Source organism: Zonotrichia albicollis, chromosome 15, assembly GCF_047830755.1.
Source record: "Zonotrichia albicollis isolate bZonAlb1 chromosome 15, bZonAlb1.hap1, whole genome shotgun sequence".
Taxonomy (NCBI): domain Eukaryota; kingdom Metazoa; phylum Chordata; class Aves; order Passeriformes; family Passerellidae; genus Zonotrichia; species Zonotrichia albicollis.
The window spans coordinates 4995748-5013237 of NC_133833.1; the positions used below are offsets into that span (position 1 = coordinate 4995748).

Consider the following 17490-nt stretch of genomic DNA (forward strand, 5'->3'; position numbering starts at 1 on the left):
CAAACAGCTCCTCTCTTCTCAAATTCTGCTGCCACAATAACTTTGCAGACAACTTTGCTTACTGGACTTGTTTCATGGTGGGAGTAACTACCAGCAATAGCTCGCCTGCTCCTCGGAGCAGAGTCACATGCTGGGATTGCTCATATGCCATTCAGATTCTCTAACAACTGAGAGAGAGGGAAAAAGGGAGGGGAAAAAAGGCAACTGTTCTTAACTAACAGAGACACATTCCTCTGTTGCCTCTGCCTCCACTGCAAGTGCTGTTACACTGATTTCTAACTGGTCAATCCCCACCCTGTTTCTACAAACACAGAAGACAGCTGTTCATAACTCTAAATTCCCTGCCAAGGCAAGCTTCACAGAGGAGGAAAAAAAAAAAAAAAAAAGGAAGGAATAGCAGATTAAACAGATCAGCTCTGATTCTTACCTTCAGAAGCAGACTTTGTTCAAAGCCCACAAATACTTTTACTTTGCTGTAAGTCTGAGCTATTTTTAGGTTCCCTCTGGGATGCCATATAGGGAGAGCAGCCCCCTCCCTATCATTACTAATCTGCTGAACATAACAGCAGGACACCTGCTGCTGGTGAGTCATGTTCTGTGTGCAGCTAATGGTATATATATAGGCAAAACATAAAGACAATTGCTTATTTCCCTACCTACCCCATGTGTTGTTTGTTGCTCTAAGCAAATCAAATCATTGCTATGAAGACACTGTAAAGAAGACAAATACACAGGAAATTTCATGTTCAGTTTCAGACCAGAAGCTCTACAAGTGCACAGCAGGATGATGCCTGTTTGTGTTTGGGGTGTGTATACCTGTGTGTGTACATGTCTGTGCACTTTTGCACGTGCACTGAGTGATTGGGCTTTTAGAAGCTCCTGCTTTGGTACATGCAAACTGCTGTTTTCACTGAAATCAGGAATGGAAATTCAATTATTCCAATTCAAAAGCTCTCTTACTTCCTCAGAGCAAGAGAGAATGAGCAGGGAAAAGGGGCATATGTAGGGAAAACTCAAGTTTCTGACCTGCCAGTGTGGAGAAACCTATTGTCACAGACATATTTTAAGAGAAATGCTTTTGCTAGGATTTTTTCTCCTGAGAAGCTGAGAGGCCTCAGAAATTAAATGTAAACAATAATAATCTGCTGCTGTGGAATGCAACAGTTGCATCTGTGATTGGTTTCATGTGGTTGTTTTTAATTGATGGCCAATCACAGTCTGCTGGCTCGGACTCTGGTCAGTCACAAGATTTTATTATCATTCCTTTCCATTCCTTTCCTTGCTAGCCTTCTGATGAAGTCCTTTCTTCCAGTATAGTTTTAATATATCATTTTCTTTTAATATAATATATATCATAAAATAATAAATCAGCCTTATGAAACATGGAGTTAAGCTTCTCATCTCTTCCTGGTCTCATCCTGGGACCCCTGAGAACACAACCCCAACCCACCACTTGTTCCTGATAGAAGCTCTCAGATAGAGAAGCAGCTTTGTGGCTGTTAAACATCAGCTCTGATCCCCTTTGTTGGCTTCACAGCCTTTGCTTGCAGTGACAAACAGATCTGCAGGACAGCCCTGCTCTGCGCTGGGAGCCTGATTTAGCTCTGGCCCTCAAGCCATGCATTTCACTGTTATGGGCTTCACTTCTAAACTTTTGAGAGCTGCAATAAAGTGCTGCTAGGTTGGGCTTTGTGATCTCTGGAAGATCTCTCTTTTATTCCTTCCTCCCCTCTCTCTGTCCTGTGTTATTATTTTCAAAATGTGAACTTTTTGTTGTTCCTGTCTTTGGAGAAAGCTCTGTCCTAATCTCCTGCCTTGGGCAATACTTCTATTTGTGGTGGATACACACCATTCATAACCTCAACTCACCCTACTGTCCTTAAATTTTATGGCATTGTCTTATTAAAAACAATGCTAAAATGTCCACTGATCACTGGAAATAGGATGAACACTTATAGAAGGTGTTGCAATACCTCACAATAACTTGAATAACTTGAATAAATCACATCCAGAATCAGCATGAAGCATTGCAAGCCATACACTGACTGACACAACCACATAAACTTGTATCTTCCCTCCCAAAGTATCCAATGAAAAACTTCCTGTAGGTTTGTAAAACATACCACAGGAGAATGGTTTTAAAATACATACAGAGAAGACATCTCTGTTCCTACAGAACTGTGTAGATTTTCAAATACATTTCTTTAGGACCTTGTTTCCCCCTGCCCCATCTCCTTCTCCTGTTGAACTGGGTGAGGGATGATAGAAATTAAAAAACTCTCCAAGTCTGTCAAGTTACCCTTATCCAAGAGGGGCTGGACTAGGCAGCAACAAATGGCCAAATTTTACTTCTTTGAGCAGTGTAGGAACATATGCTGCATAAAATCCCTCAAAAGATGAATGAAGATACTAAAACATTGCATTTATATACATTTTAGGCTCTCTAAATAGACTTCAGATCTATCTTTCAAGCTCAGTAATTTAAAATAACCTCTGGCAGATCAACATCTTGCCACTTAAAAATGACCATCAATCAAATGCTGAATGTTTGGGGAAAGACAACGTGCCCCAAATACCAACCCTGAGTCCTCTCCACCAAATAAAGGTATAAAAACAAGGCATGGGTCCTCTCCTTTCTGTATCCAGCTGCTTCTCTGGGCTCTGCTGTAGCAGAAGCAGCAGATCTGAGGCAGCAGACCCTGCAGCATTCCCATTTTCCTCAGGGCTGTGTCCATGACCCAGGGCTGTGTGATCCTCTATCCTCCCCTAGTGCCCAGAGCACGCTGAGGGTACTGAGCAGCTGAGCCTTCAGCGCTGCTGCATCCCAGCACCAGCAGCTGATCTGGCTCTGTGCTTCTGGCTCTGCCCTCTCTGGTGCCAAAAACCAACCAAACCTCCCCTTCTCATTTGCCTTCATCTCAGGAGACAGAGGCAGCCAGCTGCAGTGGGGAATGAGGGACTGAGTGATGGTGAGCTCTCCCCTGCCATTTCTCCTACAACAGCCTGAGAGTGCCATCCACATATCAACCAACACAGCACCTTCATCTGTCTGCTAAACAGAAAAGTAGAAGCATAAGGGGGAAGAAAAAAAGAAAAAATCCCAAACCCCTCGGCATGTCTGCCCTGAATCCCAATTGGAAAAGAGTTGTTTGCTTTAATTCTAAATGTATTTAGAATGTGGAGCATATAATTCCAAAGGATGTTTTGTATTTACAGCGTGTCTGTCTGGTTATACTGCTGCAGTGTAATTGTTTTCCTGCTGAGAATTATAGCAGGGAAGTTACTCTGGGTACAATTACAGCTCTTTATAGTTCTGCTTTGGAATTTAGAGGCTTCTGTGCACCACTCCCTCCTCCCTGCTTAGAGACACTGGCCTTGGAGCACCTGGTGACACTGCCAGTGACGTGACATGGGGATGCATTTGGGGTTTATTGCTAGAAATGGCTAAATCACTGCAGGAATGGAACAAGGGGAAATCTGTAACAAATCCCCTATGCTGAGGCTGGAGCTGGGTCAATCCCAGACAAAACTTTTCTCTGACTCTGCCAGGGGAGGAGAAAAGGCAGCAATTCCTGCCTGGCAGGGATTTGGGAGTGATGGCACTGCAGCATTTGTATTCAAAAGTCTGATGGTTTATTTGGGGTTTTTTTCCTGTTTTTGTTTGTTTGCTTGTTTCTTTTGTTTTTCTTTTTTATTGTGGGGGTTTTGTTTTTGTTTGTTTGTTTGTCAGTTTTGGGTGGGGGTTTTTGAGGTATTTGGTTTGGTTTGGTTTGGTTTGTTTTTTTGTTTGTTTTTGGCTTTGTTTTTTGGTTTGGGTTTTTTGGGGGGCATAAAAAGCAGTTATATTCAGGGTGGGTAAGAGCTGAAGAGCAGGGAGATATTCCCTCCTGAGATCAGGCCCAGCACCAGGTCAGCTTGAATATCTGGCACATAGGCTTGCAGCATGGGTAAAATACAGACACAGCTGGGCCAAGCTGTGGTGAGTTCATTCACTGCTTCCTGATGGGAAATACTTCCTGGCACATTTCATAACTGTAGTTGTTCCTTTTTGCCTCCAAATCTTTAAGGCTTGATGCTGGAATCAGGTTTGCCCCATCTTCCATCAAACCCTTGCCTGTTGCTGCTGATGCTCCTGAGCAGAGAGCAGAGCCACCCAAGACAGCCTCAATATTAATTCAGCACAGACCATGTGGATGGCAGTGGAGCAATTCCAGCACCTGAGGAATCCTGGCAAGCCTCTGCAGGGCAGGGCAGAGCACTCTGGGGCAGCCCTGTTGCTCTCCTGCCCAGATGGTGCAGCTGCAGGAACAAATGTCCTCCTTTGCGGAGCAGCACCGTTTGGTTCGGAACAAAATGTCAATGAGCTTTCCAGATTAAAACATTAAAAATGTATGAAGAACAACTGTCACACAAGGAAGCTAATAACAGTGGGAGAGCTTTTCCTTTTGAGACTGGGGCAGGCTGCTTTAATATCACTGTGTTCATCCCCTGTTAGAGTGTCAACGAGTTTAACATCAGGAACACTCATTAGATCTTCCTTTGACCTTATAACAGACCAGTGTGTTTTACTCAGCTATTTCTAATCAAACAGAGCTATAAGTCCCCAAAAAATCACTAGTGGAGAATAGCAGCAAGTCTTACTCCGGAGCCATCAAAAAGCAAAGAATTCTCTTATTTTGTTCTCTTGATTATGTGCTCTAATGACTAAAATCACTTCCGAGTTAAAATAAAACAAACCCCAAAACACTGTCACCAACCCCACACCTCATTTAATTATATCTGTTTTAGCTTTCAGAGATGGGCTCTTCTTTTATTTTTCTCTCCTTTTAGGACAGAGTTATTTTCTTCCCAGAATAGACTCATGCACCAAAAAAAAAAAAAAAAAAAGCAACAAAAAAAACCCAGACCATTTTTTGGTCTATGAAACACACTGAACCTTTCATTCCTCCTACTGTAAAGCATTTCATCATACCCTCAAATAATTTGAGCCTTTCTTTCCTACCCACTTTCCAACTTTTTCATTTCCTTACAAAGTTTTGACTCAATACTTTGCTACTTGAGACCTGGCTTTAGCGGCGCTGCAATAAAAGTTAAAACCACCTCTTTTCCTGTTGTTTAGTACCCCCTTGTTTATATATTTAAAGGCCACATAAATTCCCTTTGTCAGGCCATCGCAGCAGGATCGATGAGCAGAGCATTCTTGGATCATGCTCCCTTCATCCCATGAGCTCTCCCCGTGCTCCAACCTGCAGGGCTGTGCCCTTGCACAGACCAACATGGGCCTGATGGGCTCCTCATTCCCTTTACAAAAAATTCACCTTCCCCAGTGCCAGCCTCCTTTCCTCTTCACTGCCTACCATTTGCAAAAATTTTTCATTTTGTGTTTTGCTGCAGACCGTTGATACAAACAACAGAGAGCTTTGTTACTTAACCCTAAAGTGCCCCAGAAACCACAGGTCCATTTAGTCTTGATTCCCCATCAACAGCTACCCATTGAGCTCTGCCAGGCACTTCGTTATCCATTTAATGCATATTCTAATGGTACTGAATGGTGCTAATGTTTAATCAGCACGCCATTCACTGCCAAGTCAAACACCTCACAAAGTCTAAATGTGCTAAATTTGTACGATCATTTTTGTCTACCAGACTTGTAATATAATCAGAGAGTAAAAATTAGGTCTCTTTGATAAAGTTTGCCACAAAACCGTGTTGTTTAGACTACTTACTAATTTACTTTTGCATCAGCTTCTGAATTATTTAACACAAAATGATTGCGAACTAACCAGCCTTGAGTCGTTGGAAATGCTTCCTCATAACAACCTTCTTTTGGAAATCAATACAGACACATTTCATACCACCCTGTGGGCATTAACTCAGTCACAAAGCAACTCTTTGCTTCCAGGGAGACAAGAGTGAATTTTCTCCCTTTTGGAAGGTTTCACAGGTAATTTCATCTTTGATAGGACCAGATGCCTGACCCAGGACACAGCATCCAGTTCCTTTTACACCTTCACATGTGACCTGCTTTAAAAGCCTCACTGGTACTTGTCAGGCAATCAGACAAACAAACCCAAAAATCTCCAATATAAATTTCTTTGCAAAATCTCAGAAACAGCTTCACCAGAATGGAACAACTGTGACTTGGGGCATTTGTGCAGGGGTCTGCCAGCACACAGCCACTGCTGCACAGCAGCTTCTGATTTAGGGCCCCAGATAAATCTGCTCTTTTAACTACATTGGTACAAAGCTAGAGCTGTAATTTTATGGACTGAAGGGTGATCATATATAGGAAGGGAGTCAGCTGCCAAGAGGATTTTTATGCTGGTTTCTGTCTAAGGTCCATTCACAAAGGCAAAAATTTCTTTGTACCAAAATCCACCTTTGGACCAAAATCCAGCCCAGGTTATTTAAGGAGCCTAAAGATATCTGAGAGCCTCATTCCCCTTGCCCATTCCATACCCTGCTCCTTTAAGCCAGTTCATTTTGTCCTGCTGGAACCACTGTTGCCTACCTCATCAAATACAAGAAAAACTCAAGGAATTCAGTGGAGAGCTGTGAGTTTTGTACATAAAGACATGACGGTGTCTCCATGCTCCTGCTGTTATTCAGAAATCATGCAAAATGAAGCTGAGGCAGTGAGCAAAGTACAAACCTGAAGCCTTTATACCTCCTGAGCATAGCTCATTTGCTCTGCTGTCAGTAACTCAAAGCCCCAATGAAAAGAGATGGGGGAAAAAAGAAAGACATAAAAGAAAAGGAGTAATTATATGCAAGTCACTAGACTTATCACTTAGCTTTTGGCAAAATATTGACTCCTGAATGATCTTTGTCAAATCTCATAAAAAACAGCCTCCAGGTGATGAATCTTGCCACAGGCATTAAATGGGGTGCTGCTGGAAAAGGAAGAGGAGGAAAAAAGAAAAGAAGGCTTAATTTTAATTATGTAAACTACCTGTGTCAGTATTTGGTCACAGCTCTCACAATTTGGAAAAGCAGGATGCTCGAGGGCTTGATTTTTGCTCATTTTAAATATTCATGGTATTTAAAACATCTCCTGAGCTGGGCTTGGTGGACTGATTGGGCTGAAGCAGCCCTGGCAGCCTGGGCTGCAGCACAGGCAGCACCTCAGGATGTTCAGCCAAAAACACGGATCAGAGCAGAAAACTTACACTGAAGGCTCTGCTGGGACCCCTTGGAAGGCTCTGCTGAGAGCCTTATTGATTTCAGGAGGGAGATGGATGAATGTGCAGCATGTCTGGATCAGCAATCCAGGAATTTTAGACTGGTTTTGCATGCTGACATTTCACTGTGACTTGGGTTTTTGTACAGGCTTAACCCAACTATTGAAGTCAGGAAGGACAGCACTACAAACAAGGGCTAAGCAGTGGGGAGGAAGAAGAAGGAAGTATTTCTTATCTACAGCAATGATCTATGATTTCCAGAGTACAGCAGGATAAAGAATAGTCTAATGGATAAAGAATTAATTTGAGACCAGGAGAAACAGGTCTGTCCCAGTCTTGGACCTGCCAAATAGAGACATAAAATAAAAAAAAGTGCTAAAGTGCTCCCTGCCCAGGTGTGGTCAGCAGGGTGGTCCATGCCACAGTCCACGGAATCCTGAAAGAGCCTCATTTAAAATCCCAAGGAATAAATCAGTACTATTTATAGAAACCTGGATTTTTTTCATCATTAAAACAGTGCCATAAGCAATGCTGAGACATTCCACACACAGTCTGCCATTTCCAGTTTCCCTCTAATCACTTATCAACATTAATTCAACATTAACTTAGGACCCAGTTTCTTTACCCTACTCGTGCTGGCATCAGGCAATCCACCCATAGTCTCTCCCTCAGACTCCTTTTTTTGGAAGTGATTTTTAAAAATCACTTAAAATGATTTAAGAATACTCCTAAATGTCAGCTGCAGGCAGGAGAAGACTGTTATTGGTCTGGGTTTAGAGAGAATTTTTGGCTTAGTTTCTTCTTCCTACCCTGCTCATCACTGATGTATTTTTAAATGAATCCTAAAATACACACCAGGAAACTCTATTAAATAAAAATCATGAATGGCATGCAGACTGTGCTATTACTGTGCATAAGAAGATAACAAGACTCGAGAGACTGCCCTTTACATTCTGCTGCTCTTGCTAACTGCAGATCTGGCCTAGCAAATGCACATGTTCCATGAAGGAGTGCCACAAACCCCAAACAGTATGCCTGGAAAGAGGCTGGAGGAATAAGAGATTGCAGAGATAATGGGGATGCCATGAGCTGCATCTCCCTCAATTAACGGAGTGATTGGACATGCACAATCAGAGATCCCGAGCGCGTCGTTTGTGGGTTATCAGTGATATCAGACATCAGATGGAGAAGCCTAGACTGCCCCTGCCAACAAACTGGAGGAAAGAATTAGAATTCTGAAAGCTTTTTAAAGCCAGACTCTCACCTCAAGACACAATAAAAGAGAAGCTTTTAGATCATTCCTGGCAGAGGAGTTGGAAAGCTGCCATGCTCAGACAGAGTAACTATGGTAATCCATATCAGGTTGTAGAAATCATCTTTAGCATACAGTCCTTTAAGCCCTCCAAGAAGCTTTCTTCCTAATCTTCTTAAAAATAAAAAATAAAGGGTGTTCCAAGGTCAGACAGCACCAAAAATGGGCTCAATGACACTGAAGGGGAAGCAGGTCGAGGGTACATGTCCCTGAGCACCCACCACTGTCTCTGCAGGGAGAACCAAGAGGCAGGAGCTGAGTGGGAGATGGATATCCCTGTCCTGAGCTCTGCACTGCCATGTGAGCTTCATCATCCATCTCTGCAGAGAAGACTGCACAATTAGGATGCACTGCTGAAAACCAAAGCTTAATTGCTTTGATGCTTAGGTGATTGAGAGCTGAATGCATTAGTACGTCAAAATTACTGAGCACAAAGGCCTTGATTCTGTTCTATTCTGTGCCCATGGAAGTGATGCCTTGAGTTCTCCTTCCTGGGCACTTGAGGATCACCAGAGCTTTACATGGGCAGGCTCAGCCCTCAGTGCTACTTCAATTCTATTTGAATATTTGGGATCACAGCATGAGTGGTCTGAAGGAATTTGATTCTATTGTTTTCTCAGGCAGATTAGGAGCATAGAAAATCTAATTCCATTATTTTAAAATTAGTTCAAAATTAAACTACTTAAATACCCATGTTAGGTTAGGCCAGACTTTAGCTCTGCTTCCCCCTGTTGTGTGTGTGCAGGGCCTACACCATCATCCATCCAATCCCCTGAGTATTCCACAAGTGTTTGGGGGATCCCTGCCCCTCTCAGAACACCCTTGAAATTAAAGGCAAATAAATATTGTTTGGAGCTGGGCCCAAAAACGATTAAGAACAGCAAATGTGGCACAGGGGTGCTTGAGGGAAAAGACAACATAGGATCAATAGAAAGTATTGCAGAGAAATCCCATAAGGAAGACACGTCAGACCTCCCCGAGCCTTCATTGCTTTGCTCTGCTGCCTGCTGAGGCAGACACCAGCTTTCCCTGCTTGCAAAGATGGCAACATCTCTGATGAGTCCAACACAATGTCAAAACTGAAAACTGTTCCGCATCAATCTCATGCTAAAGGGCCAAAATCTCGGAGATCAATCTCAGAGATAAGGCGTCTATCACTGAATGCTTGTTCACACACACTCCTATTTTTTCTTGGTTTTTTTTTTTTTTTCTTTTTGCTATTTCAGCTGACAGGGGCTGTTTTCTCCTTGCCTTACATGCAAAATGATTGTACTTACATGCACAGAGCAGCTGAATGCTTATCTGGCTGGTTCATATGAATACAATACAGCACAAACATCTGTGTTTTAGCAGAAAAAATAAATAGATACCATAAAAAGTACAACATGCAGGCAAAACCCTCAACAATAATAGATACAGCTTTGGAGATGATTTGAAGATCAGGGCTAATATCTCAGTGTCTCTTGTTTTGTGTTCTAAGGACAAGATGCTGAATTGCTGTGATTTTATAGTCCATAACTTAATTTTATTATGTTTGATCTAACAGGGCTAGGAATATTTCTGAGGTGTGTGCGAAACATTATACTTATTATACATTAAGTTGGTTTTAGCTCTATTACTTGTCTGTAATTTGATTTTAGACTTTAGATCATTCTCCTGAACTGTCAGGCACAGAAGCTGGGGGAATCTCTAAACTGCAATTTAGAAAGGAAAAAAGCAATTATGTGCAATCAGAGTCTGCAAGAAGTGGATCTTTTTATGGGACTGCAGAGCTCCAGGCAAAGGACACTCGGTTAAGTCCTGAAAAGGCTAAAGCAGCTCAAAACATACAGTAGGGGACAATAACCTGAAGCTCAAGATATGCAAAATAGAATTTTTTCCTGCTATTTTTTATTTCTGCTACAATCTCAGACCATTTTTGAGCCCACCATTCCAGTTCCTCATGCTGTGTCCCTGCTCCCTGGGAGGAGTGGAGAACAAGGGGTGTTGGGCTGAGCTGCCATGTGGGAGAGAGCAATGCCAGTCTGTGCTGAGGATGCCCTGGGAGAGGGCTTCCCACTCCACTGCACTTCCCACTTTGGCCTCTTTTCCTTGGGGTACAAAACAGAGAGTGAAACCATTTCACACTGGTATTTGCAAATATTGAATTTCCACGTGCAAAGTGGTGCCAAGCTTTGGGTGCTTTGCCTTTCGTTTTTTTTTTTTGTCTTCTCTCTGGACATAGCTATTGACACAGGAAGAAGTAGGATGTGCAATAACTCAATAAAAAAGACCTAATAAATCTAGTTCATAAATTAAGGCTGCAATGAAGGCAGAGCATTGCTCTTCACCATGTGCACAGCTCCCTGCTCGCCTGCCTGCCTGCCTGGGATTTTGTTTAGGGAGAATATTCCCAACCAGTCACCCCATGTGCATATGCTAATTTTAAGACACTAATTTAAGACACATATGCTAATTTTAAGAGGAAGTGTTGGCATTTATGTACCTTTATATTTAGTAAATATTCCTAAGGATTATTTACTAAATTCAAAACACTTTTTTTTTTTTTCCCCACAGGGAGAAACTGTCTAGACAGACCACAATGAACTTCAAGATTTGTGGATGGAAGAAAGAAAACTTATAGCTCTCTTTTGGCAGGTGAACCCAGCAATGATGAATGATACACCCTCTTGCCTGTATGACAAGTGCTGTTTTATTGAGGGCAGCCTAACAAGACTTTCACATTGCTCTCATTAGTTCTTCAGAGCACCTTGCCCTTGTTTGAATGTGAAATGGCCACACAGATGCTGCTGAATCACAGGGGGAGGTTTGCACATGCTTCTGTCTATAAAAGCAAGGCAGAAGTGCCATTTTCACTTGTTGGTGTTCTTTGCTACTCTTTACCTTAACCCACCTTTGTCATCCCCTTGCCATACACCAAGACACCTCAACAGCAGCAGCAGGAGATGATGCCTGGTCTGAAAGCTGCTGGAAGCTGTGCCAGCAGCAGGAAAGAGGCAAAACAGAGATGGTGATTAATATAGAAAATATAGAAAATAGAGCTGTGAGGGTGGGACAGCACTGCCATGTGCTGCAGCCACTGACTCTGCTCTGCACATCCAGGGCCTGCTGACAGCAAGCCACACTTCCCACAGGAGAGAATGAATAGAGCACCTTCCTGTTAGTGAATGCTGCACGTTTTAATCATCTGAACTTTCTTTAGCACCCACACTGGTGGGACATGCTGGTTTGGGCAGCTCTGCTGGTGGCTGATCCCTTCAGGAAGATCTGTGCATGCTCTCCATCTATTCCTTGCTGGGCCTGGGAGCACTTTGGGCCACGGCTGTTCAACAGAGCAGTGCCTGGCTGCCCAAAATCTTCCCAGAGCCACCTCCAGCTCAGTCTCTATGCCAATCCCTGAGGAGGAGGGCAGCACAGGCAGAAGTGCAGCCATATGGGATCCCCCTGCAAGCAGGTGGGTACAAACACATCCACTGCTCTCTCAAGCAGGGTCTGGCACACAGCCCCACAGAAAAAAAAAAAAAAAAGGCAGGGATTAAAAGCATGAATGAGACTTTATGGGTGTCTGCTGTTGGGTATGGCTCCTTCAAGCTGTGATGGAAGGAGCCTGTGCTTTGGGAATGAGATACAGGAGTTGATGCAGACGCTTCTTGTGTGCACATTTTCCACCTGGAAAATGTCTGTGAAGACACGGTCTGCTGCACCGTGTGGCTGGCACAGGAGGGAGAAACAGATGGAGACAGCCTCTAAAACCTTTTGTTCTCCATAGCTAATAACCTGGAGCTCCTCTGATATCTGGTATGTGTAGGTTGGCTTCACCTCCATGTGCCTGCTCTTCAGAGGAACACCAGCTACACTCATCAGTTGGCTGATACAGGAATGTGTGACTGTTTTACCAAGAGAAGTGGATAAGCTCCTAAAACCCTCATGTCCTTTACAAACTGCTGTTTACAGCAGATCTGTCATGAACATCAGTAACTCACCAAGCCATTGTAGCACAATATGACATTTTAGTGCCAGCAAAACTGGGACTAAAACCAGACATGTTTTGACACAAGTTTAGAAATTAGGAAAACCTTTTTTTCTTTCCTTTTTTTTTTTTTTTTTTTTTTTCCAAAAAACCTCTCAACACGTTGAGCTGTTCTAGTGGAAGACTGCAGTGCTTTTGAACAATTATTTTTCAGCACATCAACTCATGCTCAAAATATAGCACTGGGCTTATTTGGATTTTAAAATTCTGAAATTATTATTTTCCCCATGAAAGAGATGTCCATTTCAGGCTAGCTAAACAACAATACAATACTGCTGCTGGAAGAAATTTCCTTCCTGACTCCTGCAGAGCTTGCTGTACACTTTGAAATACCTGCTTTTATTATCCTTTTATTACCTTTAATTTACCATGCAAAGCTACAAATAAGAGTGACCATAAAATTATCCATCCCTTGTTGAAATGCAGCTGGAATACACACCCTCCTTTGACAGTGGATTCCAGAGGGGACTTCACACTGTGTGAAGAATCACACTCTTACTGCACTCCATGAAAAGCTGGTGACACTGAGTGACAGGAGGCCAGCAGAGCATCTTCACAGCTCTGAAATTTACCCTTCAACAAATGGAACACAAGTCTTTAGCTCCAACAAAGTCCTTCTCTAGTTCCAGAGCCCTTGGCTCATGGCAGTGAGACTTAGGCACCCAAACAAAATGTAAAAAGTTTTACCTTTCACCATTAAGAGTTGCCATGGAAAACCAATGTTGTTCATTCATCCTGCACCTCAAAATTTCCTGTTCTTAAGTCATCTGCTTCTCTGTGACTTAGAGGGAATACAGATTTTTCTTGGGACATCAGGACTCAAGGGAATTACCTGTAGTTAAACATCTGATTAATGGCTCATTAAGAATCAGCAACAGTGTTTATTCAGTCCCTGTCTGAGTGTGGTTTTGCAATTATGTGCTTTTGAGACTGCAGGTGTGTGAAATATTCATAACCCAAATGGAAATATGATGGAAGTGCAGCTTACACTTATTCAAGGGCTAACTCTTCTGGATTATAAATATGAAACAGAAAATAGCAATTATTACTCTGCCCAGGAACTACCCAGACCCTCACTAGATGCTTTACAAACATATTAGGCACTGAATTTCTGTCCCAAATTATTTCTGCTAAGTGGCAGAGCCTTCTATCCCCTTCATCCACACTGCAATTAGACATGAGGCTTTCTGTTAAAGGCAAAATTCATCATGGGATTGCTCTTGTAGTAACCACTGTACCCTGAAGGGTCTGTGCTTTTCTGGGGACACATTAGGGGAAGAGAGATGAGAAAGAGGGACTGGCAGCCCTTGGCTTGGTCTGTCATTTAGTTTGTGGCCATCTATTAAAATTACTGTAGTGGACGTTTAATTCTGCTTAATGGCGAATTACTCATGGCACTCATCCCTTACCTGGCCCCAGGAGGATGGAGGGTATTGGTTTTCCTCTCAGTTACCCCATCCCTATAAAAACTAGGAAAACCAACAGTAGGGTTTGGACACTCAGTCCTACACATGATACTCCTGAGCTGCCACAATCATTGGGCAGCAGCAACAGGGTACCAGTAATTCTAAAATATTAAGTATTTTTAAATATGCAACCATGATGTTCTGGTTTCGAAGATGAAACAAGGACTGGGGAGCAGGAGGAGGGATGAGAGACTGGTACCTGAGCAAATACTGAGACTCAAGAAGAGTTTCCCCATTGACCTCAGGTGGGGAGAAGCTCCTTCTAAAACAGTTCACTTCTCTTCACTGCAGCTGCAGCTCTAAGCATCAAGCCTTCTCCAAAGCTGCTTCCCCTTTCCAATTTATTTTATGCTGTTGTTTTTTTAAAAAGGTCGTTTCAGAATTCCTCTGGGTCCCATACACACCGTGCTACCACCTTGCAGAGGCTCTCAGTGGTACCGTACAACCACATATTAGTCACAGGAGAACAGGAATGGATAGCCAGGCAGAAGCAAATCTAAAAGCAGTGAACCATCAAATGTGAGGAAGCTGACAGATGAAGGACTGTGCAGAGTTCCTAAATCCAAAGAGCATTTCTAAAAGGGCACTTGTTTTTTTTTTCAGGAGAAGTATTTCTAATAGTCTCTCTCCACTGCAAAAGGGAAGGACTTATCTACCTGCCATCACTGATTGCCTGGTCTAAAGTGCTTTGCATCAGCCTCAAAGAACACAGTGGAGTGCTTCCAGAGTGGAGTGCTTCCAGATGGTGGCAGGCAGCAGGCAGGATGGGCAGGGCCATGGTTGAGGCAGCAGGCAGGATGGACAAGGTGTCTGCTCCCTCCCTGTAGCCATGATATTTTCTGGAAAATCCCTTCCTTAGGATTTTTTCTCCTGAAAAGCTGAAAGGCCTCAGGAATAAAATGTAAACATTGATTATCTGCTGCTGTGGAATGCAACGGGTACATCTTTGATTGATTTCATGTGGTTGTTTCTAATTAATGGCCAATCACAGTGAGCTGGCTTGGACTCTCTGTCCAAGACACAAGCTTTTGTTTTGATTCCTTCTTTTTCTATTCTTAGCCAGCCTTCTGATGAAATCCTTTCTTCTATGCTTTTAGTACAGTTTTAATGTAATATATATCATAAAATAATAAATCAAGCCTTCTGAAACATGGAGTCAGATCCTCATCTCTCCCCTCATCCTCAGGCCCCTGTGAACACGGTCACAGCCCCTGCTGCAGGTCTGGGCAGGCTGCAGGCACAGCCTGGCCCTGGGGGCTCCTGCTTCTTCTCTGCCCTGCCTTCTCTTCCCCAGGGTGAGCAAACACACAAATGGGCTTCCTTCTTTAGGAGTACCCTGACAGAGACACTGTGGATGGTCCCTACAGCATGGGGTGAGCTCTAGAGGGGACAGAAGAACCTCCAGGCATGACTGTACCAAGGAACCGACCACTTTGGGCTGAACGCTCCTATGAGTTTTAGAAAGATACCCAAACCCATTTGAAAATGTGTTTAATGTTGGGAAATCCATCATGGCAAGCAGTTCATTATTAAAACCATTTGCCTTTTTTTCTATTCTGAGTGTTTATTTCTCCAGTTTCTGCTCTCAGATCATGCCGTGATGTTCTCTGTGACATCCAAGGGTCCTCTGTGTTAGTGCTTGTAAAACACTTCCCAACTCCTCTCAAAAAACTAATGAACTGAACTCTTATCCTACAAGCCAGGACTTCTAGGACAAACAGCATTCTGGTGATTTTTCTTTTTCAGAACCACTTTTAAATCTGTGACATTAGCGTGGCAGAAACGGTCTGCCGTTATTTCTCTGTATCATGGCAATATCTGCATGAGCTCATTCTTCTCCAGTTCACACATTCAAGGTTCCTATTTAATTTTTCAGCCACTGCAGGCAGCTCACATTGAGGTGTTTATCATTTCAAAAACACAGTCACCTCAGCCAGTCAGCATGACCTATTTTCCTGGTTCCTGAACCTCATATTTTTTGTCTTGTTCCAAGGACTCTGGTTGTTCATTAGATGCAGATCACTCTGAAGAACTGATTTATTATTTACTAATTTGCTGATTTTTCTGTCATCTGTGATTTTTGTCTTAGAATTTGGATATTTTCTTCTAGATCACCGATAATGATACTCTACGACACTGAACCAAAAATAGATTGCTGGGCAACTGAAGAGAAGCAGCTACACTGAATGTGAGTTCCCTGCTCCAAGTTATTAAAATACCTGTAAAAGTGAAAGCCATCTTGAACATGCATTTAAAAAACTTCTGGAGATCCTCCAAAATAAAGAAAGAGAGACTTGTACAACATTGCCAAAAGAAACAAAGCTTAAATCTGTTGTGATTTGTTGTTTTGGGGTTTTTGTTGTTGTTTTTTGGGGGATTTTTGTGCTGTTGTTTTTTGCTGTTTTTTCCTTAACAGCCTTTCTTCATGAGAAAATACTTTTTAACTAAGTCGGGGCTTTTAAGTTCTGAAGGATAAGGACATAACAAGAAAAACATCCCATTATTGTCCTGTTAACTCTTTCCTACTGCTGCCATAAATGCAGCATGTCAAGGAGAAAATTTTCTTTTTTAAAATGTCTTTCATCCTTTCAAGTTTGAGGATAGCCACTGTTTACTCTCAGCTGTCATTTCTAGCAAAATAAAGGAGAAAGTCTGGCAAAAAAAAATCCCCTCCCAGCCTTCCATCTTTTTCTCTGTTTGAAGCTATATGCTTGATAAGTTCTAGCAATATGAAGCTTCAAAAATCCATTTCCTTTAAGTTTGAACTAGAATAGTTTCCTATTATAATTTGAATACTGGTCAGGCTTTTCAATCTACTGCAGGAAGGCATTCAAGGATGTGCCAAATGTTAAATGTTAGAATTATTTATTGTAGTATTGTCAGCACTTTTTTTTTTTTTTTTTTCAAAAGAGATCCATACAGAATAGTCCCCAGCCCAGAGAGCTGTGACGAAGCAGCAGCCTGAAAGTGGCTTTAGGGCACCAAGTTACTGGCAAAAATATCAAGTAACCTGCAATTCTTAACTCTCCTTGCACTATGAATGCCTTCTGCCACCTGGGATGTTTGTCATGTACTTCTAGGAAAGACAAGCTTGGAAAGAACTTCAGAAAAAAATAAGGCTGAGAGAAGGATGTGTTCACACATTTGCTGGTGTTTTTATCTTTGCAGGGCCCAAAAGAAGGCACAGAGAACCAAGCTGTGGAGAGTCTCAGGGAAGGCACATATTAACTTCAGGTGTGCACATGTTTCCAGATAAATCAGGGTTCCTGGTGGCTTCTCTGGCTCTCTTTACCACAGGGACTGGAGTTGCTCAGCCATTTGCAGTTCTGTTGTTGGCAAACAGCGTCTTAATGCACAAGATCTTTCTAAGACTGATACAGAGAAGGTCATAAGCTTTTTCCTGAGCTCTGTGATTAATAGTATCCAAGGCTTTAAAAATATATAGGAAGAGACAATAATTGTCAAGGTTTAGGTGTATGTCTAGTGAATTCATTGCTTCCT

The 17490-nt window shown here is 42.5% G+C and overlaps 1 protein-coding gene across 1 annotated transcript in view; it reads right to left on the reverse strand.

The window, feature by feature from the left end:
* SGCD (sarcoglycan delta) overlaps positions 1 to 475 on the reverse strand; it is a 309019-nt gene extending 308544 nt beyond the window's left edge. The window contains exon 1 of the mRNA XM_074552380.1: positions 428 to 475. The gene's annotated coding sequence lies outside the window, so the exon portion shown is untranslated. The remainder of the gene's footprint in view (positions 1 to 427) is intronic.
* Between the last annotated feature and the right edge of the window lie 17015 nt (positions 476 to 17490).